We start from the raw sequence: 10,774 nt of genomic DNA, 5'->3' as shown, positions 1-10,774 counted from the left end.
GATACGTTAAAAATAAGATGATATTTTAACAAGATGATAGACGTTTTGTCCATTTAAACTTCATATGTCACAATGTCAAATTCGAATCCATTTCATTAAAACAACTCAAATTCGAGTTTCAAATAGTAAATTGAGCCTATTATATTTTATCTTTAATAAGAGAACACATATCACTTGTTGGATTCTCACTCATATGTAAACCTATATTAAATATATATAAATATATTTATATTTATATACTTATTGTTTATTTGTATATTTATATTTATAATATTATTAAAAATATTTCTTAATTGTTTATATATATATATATATATATTTATTTATTTATCTTATCAAGGTAGCCCAATGGTAAGAATTGGTTTAAGAAACTAATAGGTCACGGGTTCGAATTCATCTAGAAGCGCTGTGAGATTGTCATTAAAGGTGGACAAATCTACCGATCCAGTATTTCGGACTGGATATCCGCCTTTTTTTTTAAATTGCGATTCGTATTCGACCCGGTAACCAACCACTATCCGATCTGAAAATACTAGATCGAATCGGCCAGCCGGATACCCGCCGATCCAATTTTTTTCATATTTCTAATTTTTTTTATATTTCTATTTTTTTTCATATGCTCATGCCTCCGATCCTTTAATGATTAATGACTATTTGAGCTCTAAAATTAGGTCTTCATATAAAGAGAACATATTCACAAACAGATCTAAAGGGAAACAGGAAGGAAAACAAAAGGAAGAGATATATTTTTGTTTGGGTTTGTAAAGAGAAATGGGAGAAAACAAAAGGAAGAGAGATATTTTTGTTTGGGTTTGTAAATATTTAATAATATTTTTGTTTGAGTTTGTAAAGGAAAAGGGAATGAAAACACAAGGAGAGAGAGATTTTTGTTTGGATTTGTAATTATTATAAATATGTTATTTTATTTTTAAATTTTAAAAATCACTGGATCGACTTCGGATCTCCGAATTTTTTTGCCCGATCCGGAAATCCGGTAAAAATATCGGATCAAATTCAGATTTTTTCGGATCGGATCGGTTGGATCAACGGAATGAATCTTTCAGATCGGATTTGTTGGTCACCCCTAGTTGTCATGCTAGCTCTCCTTTATTCATATATATATATATATATATATATATATATATATATATATATATATATATATATATATATATATATATATATATATGATTCCTTTTTCATTATTGTTTTATAATGAGTTAATTCTTATTAATTCAAATAAAAAGTTACAAGTAAAATATTAATTTGTAAATTATACACTAAAAAATTAAAAAAATTAATACAATTAAATTAAAATCTAAATGTTAAATAATATTATAAATTTGTGAAAAATTAACAATCTTGAAATTTCTTTGAGTGATTCAAAATACATAGACGTTTGAGTTTTATAAAGATGAGTGAGAAAGTAGAGAAAACTTAATAAATCATGGGTGTAGGAGGAATTAACCCATTCCAAGACCATAAGGATGATCATGGGTTCAACATCCATCATGTATGTCATCTTTTTGATGGGATACCATGGGAGAATGTCATTGACTTCGTCGCTATTCTCTATGAGAGGTTCCAGTGAAGCTTTCCTCATTCTTCGGTATTGAAGAAAAGGGGACATGATGTCTCTAGGCCATACTAATCTCGAACGTCCAAATTTGTCGAGCAGCCAGATGTAGAGAATCAGAGGTGAGCTTCTTTTTCTCACGGTAGAGGTTAAAAATGAACCGTTCAAGCCCATCAACATTTCATCCAGAAATACTTGAGAGGTCTTTGTTTCCCTTACACATGTGGTATGCTGTATCTAGAATTTTGGAGGATGGCTTGTCATCCGTTGGAGCCATGAAAAAGTGGGCAAACAGGACCATCAAGTTATGAGTAGGGAACCCATAGTTAGTGGGACTTCTCCATTCCTGACCTCCATCATTGTCCATTTTTAGAAGTCGATGACATTTGTCTTAAGGATTGTTTCAGATATTGTTTTGGTGTATCCGTACTCTTCTTACAAAAGCTTCATCAAGGAAATTGATTCTACACATAGTTTGAGATGTATAATGTTCTTGTTAACCATTATTAGTATAGCTAGAAACTCTACTATGGTTAGGCACATTTGCCTTTCTCCCATGAAGTATACTCGTCTCACAGGGCTCTACCTTCTTTACATTTGCATCATGAATGTATAATTTATCTTGAAATTGATGAACCTCATAAATGTTAGGATTTGTATCTCCCAAATCTGACCAGCTTAAAACGATCTGTAAAAAACTCAAGAAATAAAAACACAAGAAGACTCAGATTTATAGTGGTTCACTTAAATTGAGCAACGTCCACTTCAGCCGTCACCATATTTCACTATGAAGAAGAAAAATAAATACAGAGTTTTTTTCCTCATACTTTATCTCTCTAGAATTTTGTTTATTTCATGTAAATCCTTAATAATAACATATTTATAGGGTAAACATTCAAGTAATAAAACCTACATAGCTCTTGGTTAGGCCCAAGCTCAAAACCAAATACAAACCTAATAAACTCTAATTAACAATTATAGAGTTTATTATAAGTGTATGCTCCATAACTCAACAATCTCTCACTTGGAGACTAACTTCATTATCTCTCGATCGGTAGCGGCTTTCCATCTGGTGTCTTAACGAAGAACACCAACTGAAGTTACACACAACTTCAGTTTCTCATTTGTCACAGCTTTCGTCAGCATATTAGTTGGATTCTCACTCCTAGAAATCTTCTAAAGAGCTAATACTCCATCTTCTAAAGCTGACCGACTGAAATGATAACAAACTTGTATATGCTTTGTCCTTCCATGATAAACTAGATTCTTTGCCAAATGAATGACACTCTGACTATCGCATCGCAACATACCTCCCTCATAGTTTTGACCTAATTCTCGCAAAAGTATCCAATTTACTGCTCTCTAATGTTGTCTACCCGAGTTGTTCATGAATCTGCTAACAACTTCCACTACATGTATTATGTCTAGTCTTGTACAAAACATCGCATACATAATACAACCAATGATAGAGGCATATGGAATAGTGGCCATGTAATTTTTCTCCTCCTCTATTGAAGGCGAATAATCTTTAGATAGTCTGAAGTGACTAGCTAAAGGGGTAGTAACTAGTTTTGCATCATACTAGTTGAATCTGTTAAAACTTTCTTCACATATTCTTCTTGTGAAAGCTTGAAAACTTCTTCATCCCTAAAAATTATTATCCCAATGATTTGTTTTGCAACACCCAAATCATTCATTGCAAACTTTTTAGACAACTTTTTCTTGAGCTTGTTAATCTTATACAAGCTTGCTCCAGCAATCAACATGTCATCAACGTAGAGGAGCAGAATAATGTATGATTTATCAAACCTATTGATATAACAACAATGATCAGCTTCACACCTCAAAAAATTGTTACTTTTCATGAAGCTATCGAACTTCTTGTACCAATGCCTTGGAGCTTGTTTCAAATCATATAGACTCTTCTGAAGCTTACACACAAGCTCATCTTTTCATTTGATTTCAAATCATTTTGGCTGTAGCATTAAATCTCTTCATCTAAATTACCAAGAAAAAAAGAAGTTTTGACATCCATTTTTCAAAGATGAAGGTCTTCTTTCACAACCAAACTCAAAATAGTTCGGATTGTCATCAATTTAACTACTAAAGAGAAGATCTCGTTGTAGTCAATACCTTCTTTCTATTGAAATCCTTTCACAACCAATATTGCCTTGTACCTCATGGTTTTATAATATTATTCTTTAATAAAGATCAATTTGTTGTGAAATATTTTCTTTCCCTTTGGTAGCTCAGTGAGATCCTAAGTCTAATTCAATGTCAAAGAGTCCATCTCATCTTTCATCCAGACCCCCACTTAACCGATTCATCAGATTATATTATTTCCTCATAACATTCAGGTTCACCTCTATTTGTCAACAAGATATAGTTCAGAGATGAAGACCACCTCTAGACTGGTTTTCAATTCCTTGACGATCTTCTCAATTTTATAACTGATGTTTTCTGATTTGTCTTTAGGACCACGTTCTCAATGATTTCATCTTCAATAACACACTGATTTTCTTTGACAGTCGGTATATATTTAGCTAAAAATTCTCTCAAATCGACCATACCAGTATCTTTCAATTTGTAATCATCATCTGATGTCTTCCTAACACAATCTTTGTAGAGAACCTGTTCATTGAAAATAATATTTCTTCTACGAATAATCTTCCGATTTTGATTATCCCAGAAACGATAACGAAACTCAATATCACTATAACCAATGAAAAACATTTATTAGACTTTGGATCAACTATCACATTCATTAATATGAATATATGATAAACAACCAAACACTTTCAAATAAGAAAGGTTTATCTTTTTATTGCTCCAGACTTCTTCAAGATTCTGAATTCAAGAGGAACATAGGGTCCCATATTAATCAAGTAGGCATCAGTATTTATAGCTTCTGCCTAGAAGGTTTTAGGCAGCCCTGCATGTAATCTCATGCTCTTAGCACGTTCGTTCAATGTTCGATTCATCCGTTTAACTACTCCATTTTCTTGAGGCATTCGGGGAATATTCTTTACCATACTGATCTCATTTACATCATAATATTATTTGAAATCTAAACTGATGTACTCGCCTCCGTTGTCGGATCTCAAGCATTTAACCTTCTGATTTGTTTCATTTTCAACCAAAGCCTTCCATATTTTGAAAACCACAAATACATCAAATTTTTTCTTCATAAAATATACCCATACCTTTCTCTTCGAATCATCTATAAACGTCACATAGTAGTGTGATCTGTCAATAGATGAAATAGGTGTAGGTCCCCACACATCAGTGTGTACCGACTCTAGCCTTTCTTTCTTGAGTTCTTTCCCAATCTTTAAGAAACTCACCTATTACTGTTTTCCAAGAATGCAATTTTCACATAACTGATGTTCAACAAACTTCAGTTCTAGAATCTGTCCATTCTTCAAAAGAATTTTCATCCCTTTTTTGCTCATATGGCCCAACCTGCAATGCCACAACTCACCATTCTTCGAGACATCAACTACAATAACAACAACTATTTCTCTGCAAGTTGAAGTCGTGTATAATGTTCCAGTTTTATGACCTCGAGCAACATTTATTTCTCCTTTAGTCACCTTCCACACACCATTTCCACAACTGAAATTGTGACCTTCTTCATCAAGTTGTGTAACAGAGATCAGATTGCGCATTAAACCTAAAATGTGTCTCACCTTATTAATCTTCCAAATAAAACCATTTTCCATCTTCATTTTGATGTCCCCCATGCCAACAATATCTAGTGGCTCACCATTTGCTAGATAAATTTTCCCACAGTTTCTAGACACATAATTATCCATTAATTCTTTATGGGCAGTGGTGTGGAAAGACACTCCCGAGTCTAAAATACATGAATCCATCGGGCTATCAACATACATAAGTAACACATCCGTGACCGTTTCTGTAACAATGTTGGCTACATCATTTTTATCCTCGCCATTTCTCTTCGGTGCTTTATAGTTCCTCTTCAAATGAATATGTTTACCACAATTCCATCACTCAAATGTCTACCCAGACTTGGACTAACTCCTCCTGCTCCTCGACATAGATATTCTCTGACATCGGTTGGAATTTCTATCATTACCTCTACCCCTGTTTTCCACATTTAGAGTAGAACCTTTGAACGTTTCACCAGAATCAATTTTACGAACCTCTTCAACAAGAATACGAACTATAACTTAAACAAATTTCAGTTTAGTATTTCCAACTGAATTACTAATTGTTGTCCTCATAGGTTTCCAACTATTTGGTGAGATGCTAACAAAATCAGGGCACTAACTTCATCCCTAAAATCAATCTCAACAGATAACAATTGATTCACAAATGTATTGAATTCGTTTAAATGAGTAGTGACAAAAGTACCATCAACCATTCTTAAGTAAAAGAGTCTTTTCATTAGATGTACCTTGTTGTTAACATATGGTTTCTCATACATATCAGAAAGAGCTTTCATCAGACCCATGGTGGTCTTCTCCTTTTCTACATTGTGAGCAACCGTTTTGGCTAGCGTCAATCGGATAACTCTCAAAACCTGTCTATCAAGGAGTTTCCATTCAACTTTATCCATCTTCTCTAGTTTCTCACTCAAAAAAACATGAAACTTCTTTCCATAGAGATAATTTTCAATCTGCATCCTCCATAAGACATAATATGTTCCATCAAATCTTCTAATTTTGTGTCCTATACTATTGTCGTTTGCCATTATTTCCAATGCACAAATCTAGCCTAACAGCTATGATACCAGTTGTTAGGATTTGTATCTCTCAAATCTGACATGATTGAAATGATCTGTAAAAAAATCAAGAAATAAGAACACAAGAAGACATATATTTATAGTGGTTCACTCAAATTGAGCTATGTCCACTTCAGCCGCCACCAGATTTCACTATGAAGAAGAAAAATGAATATGGAGTTTTTTGCCTTACACTTTATCTCTCTAGAATTCTATTTAGTTCATGTAAACCCTTAATAATAACATATTTATAGGGTAAACATTTAAGTAATAAAACCTAAATAACTTTTGGTCAGGCCCAAACCCAAAACTAAATACAAATCCAATAAACTCTAATTAATAATTATAGAGTTTATTATAAGTGTAGGATCCATAACTTAACAATGAAGGGGGTTAGTCCATAGATCTCGTGGTTCTACTCGTTTTCATGGAAACTATCGATCCAAGGGACCAATTCGCTAACCTTTAGCATGGACATCATTTGTGCTTTGAAAATTCAATTCATTTACAAAAATGCGATTTGTTTTAAATATGAACATGTTTAAGATGTTCACTTAGACTATATATGCACACACATAATACATATATAATAGTCACATAAGGGTTGTAGTGTTGATGTTTTGGTTGTTTGGGAACGACAAACAACTGGCTGAGTGAGAGTATTTAGGTTTTTTATATACTAAGTAGAATTATAAGAGAGTATCATTCACCGATAGTGGAAGGGGTACAACCTCCTCCATAAACCAGGGAATATCAACTCAATTGAGAATTTCCTCCCACCTCCACAATGCCTACGTCCTATCGGACGGCTCATCAATAAAGGGTAGGGTTGATCTCATGCATTCTAGTTTTTTCTCTCATAAAATCACTCATTTTGTAACAAATTGTCATTTCTCATTGAAAATATTTGCACATAAGTGTAGAGTACTGAATCTAGTCGTGTACTTCTTTACAAGTAGGGTGAGAGCGATGTACCATTTACACGTATATGCATTTAATAGGGTAAAACCTATACGTCACTTAGGAGTTGTACCTTTTAAGACATGCCTATTAAGTTGAAAACGTGATACAAAAGTTTTTTAAAAGTTAAGTTTATGTTTTCGAGTTAAACATTTACACCCCAACAGAATCGCCAAGAAAGATGTAACCTTTGAAAAACCCTTACGCGACTCGTGGTTCGATAATTTCAACATTGGTTGACATGTTATAAATGTTATAATTTTTTTTAAATAAAATATTATTTTAAAAGATATTGAATAATTTCTGATAGCTTTTAAAATCAATTAAACATAATTAATTTGGGGGTTCAAATTTGAATAATATGGGGATTTAAGTAATCAAATTACAATTTGATTTTTCAGAAAATACGTTGTTTAAGTTATTTAAAAATAATTAATTTAAATGACTATTTATCTGAAAACAGAGTCGTCAATTGATTTTCGAAAATCAATAAAAAGGCTTACGTATAAAAACATATTTTTAGTTAGAGTTTCGTTTTGGTCTGAGTTTGGTGATACTCGATAAAGGGCTTTCGCACTATATCTTCTGTACCCGTTTAAAATAGTCTCTACTTTATAAATTTGACTGTTGAAAATTGGTTATATCACGTTTTAGTTTTAACTAATTATTCTTCTGGTCCTAAGCATGCGTATGTTTTAGCGTTATTTAAAATATTGTAACAACAATATTTAAAGGCTTGTACATGTTGCGGTTGATGACTAGGGAGGAAAATACCTGAAAACATCAATCATTTATAGGCATTAAGGTTTAAACATAAATCCTAAATGAGCCTTTATCAAAATATTTATTTTTTGGAAATATCCCAAAATTATATTGAAATCATCTTCTAATTTTTCAGGATTTTTAGAAAATAGTTTGGGATTCCAAAATCACAAATATAATTTTGGATTTTGAAAAAAGGAACCAAACATGCCTTAGGACTAGTGTCATAGGTGTTGAGTTCGTTTTCATCGGTCGGGATTTAGGACTCTCTGTCGGACCCATTAATATTGGCTAAAAAGTCTCGGTCGAGATGCTAAGGACACTCGGTCATTGGCTGCAATTCTTGGTAGGGTGTCAGAATCTTCGGTTGGAAGCCTCGGCTCTATGTGGGAATCAATGGTCATGGATTTGGGAATTCTTGGTCGAATTTGAGATTCCTTGGTCCTAGGTTTGATTTCTCAATTGGATGTAAAAATACTCGGTCAAACCTCTCGGTCTTAGGTGAAGAATATCGGTCGAACCTCTCGGTCCTAGTTAAAGAATATCGGTCGGACCTCTTGGTCCTAGTCGAAATTCTCGGTCCTATGTTAGGATTTTTCGGTCATAATTAATCCTCAAGAACATCAAAATTGTAGGTTTTGAAATTTTGACGGAGACTTGGATTCTTCGATCCAAGGTCTTGGGTAGCTTCACAAAGCTCCCAGGAACATTTAGAACATCATCCCAAGGTATCACTCAACTTGGGAGATGATCAATTCATTCAAAACAATTTGTAGCCAAAAATCGAGTTTTTGGTTTTAAAGTTATTTTGAAGTGTAAGGAGTTAGTCAATAGACTTCTTATACTTCATATACTTGACTCGTACCAAAACATAAACAATTGTTGTTCATTTTGACCAATTCAAGTACTCAAAATTTTCCATTTATTTATAAATTTTTGATTTTTATCAAAATGATCTATAGATGAATCAAACATGATTCAAATAGTTCTCCAACATCATTAGAATCATGTTAGGAAGCTTTCTAGGCAGCCGTTCTTGAGGATTAGCCCAAGAACAACAAACTCGATTTTGTATTTTTTTCAAATTCAAATTTGGATTTTTTTATTTAAGGTTGATTGATTGATTCTAACTTAAATAGAAAAACTTGAAAATGATCTTATGATCGGTTTCGAATCATAAAATCTAACAACTAGGCCGTATACAAACTTCTGAAAATTGAAATATAAACAAATTAAATTCAAACTAGAAGTATTAATTAAATGGTGATTTAAATCTTATCAAAAATTGGAGAATACTCCTTCGACGTTAGGAAAGCTTTGGGGATGCATAGTTCCATGTTTTAAGATTGTAACCCTTGAAAAACCGCCGTGTGTGATGCGTGGGTCTTGAGTGGCTCAAGATTCGATAATTTTAACCTTGGTAGGCGTGTCAGGAATATTTTTAGATAAAACATTATTTTAAAAGATTTTGAATAAATCTTGACAGTTTTTAAAAATAAGTAAACATAATTAATTTGAGGTTCAAATTTGAATAATACATGAATTTAAGTAATCAAATCACAATTTGATTTTTTTAAAAATTCGTTGTTTAAATTAATTAAAATAATTAATTTAAAAGATTATTCATTGGAAGATAGAGTCGCCAATTGATTTTCAAAAATCAATAAAAAAAAAGGCTTATACAAATGTATTTTTTGCTAGAGTTTCATTTTGGTTCGAGTTTGGTGATACTCGGGAAAGAGTTTTCGCGCAATATCCTCAATACCTGTTTAAAACAGTCTTTACTTTATAGATTTAGCTTTTGAAAATCGGTTATATCACGTTTTAGTTTTAACTGGTTATTTTTTCGGCCCTAGACATGCGTAAGTTTTAGAGTTATTTAAAACATTGTAATAACAATATTTAAAGGCTGGTACATGTTGTAGTTGATGACTATTGAGGAAAATACCTGAAAAACATTAGTAATTTAGAGACATTAAGGTTTAAACATAAATCCTAAATGAGCCTTTGTCAAAATAATTTTTGTGGAAATATCCGAAAAATATTTTGAAATAATTTTCTATTTTTTGGGGGATTTTTAGATAATGGTTGGGGTTCCAAAATTACAAAAATAATTTTGGATTTTGAAAAAAAGAACAAAACAGGCCTTAGGACTACTGTCCTATATCCTGGGTTCATTTTCATCGGTCGAAGTTCGCAACCCTCGACCGGACCCATTGATCCTAACAGAAAATCCTCATTCGAGGTGATAAGGACTCTTGGTCCTTGGCTGGAATTCTCAGTCGGTGCTAGAATCCTCGGTCGGACGCCTCGGTCCTAGGTTTGGGAATTCTCGGCTGGGTTTGAGATTCATCGTTCCTATGTTTGATATCTCGGTCGGATGTAAAAATACTAGTTCTGACATCTTAGTCCTAGGTGAAGAACACCGATCGGACCTCTCGGTCTTAGGTGAAGAACATCGTTCGGACCTTAGGGACTTGGTCGAAATTCTCAGTCGGACCTCTCAGTCCTCAAGAACATCAAAATTACAAGTTTTGCAATTATGATGGATGCTTAGATTCTTCGATCCAAGGGCCTGGGTGGATTCAAAAAGCTCCCATAAACATTTAAAACATCATCCCAAGGTATTAATCGACATAGGTGATGATCATTTCATTTAAAACAATTTGTAGCAAAAAATTGGGTTTTTGGTTTTAAAGTGGTTTAAAGTATAGAGAGCTAGTCAACAG

This window comes from Impatiens glandulifera, chromosome 3 (assembly GCF_907164915.1).
Source record: "Impatiens glandulifera chromosome 3, dImpGla2.1, whole genome shotgun sequence".
In the NCBI taxonomy this organism is placed as follows: domain Eukaryota; kingdom Viridiplantae; phylum Streptophyta; class Magnoliopsida; order Ericales; family Balsaminaceae; genus Impatiens; species Impatiens glandulifera.
The sequence above is the reverse complement of the archived record's forward strand: the minus strand, read 5'-3'. Positions refer to the sequence as shown.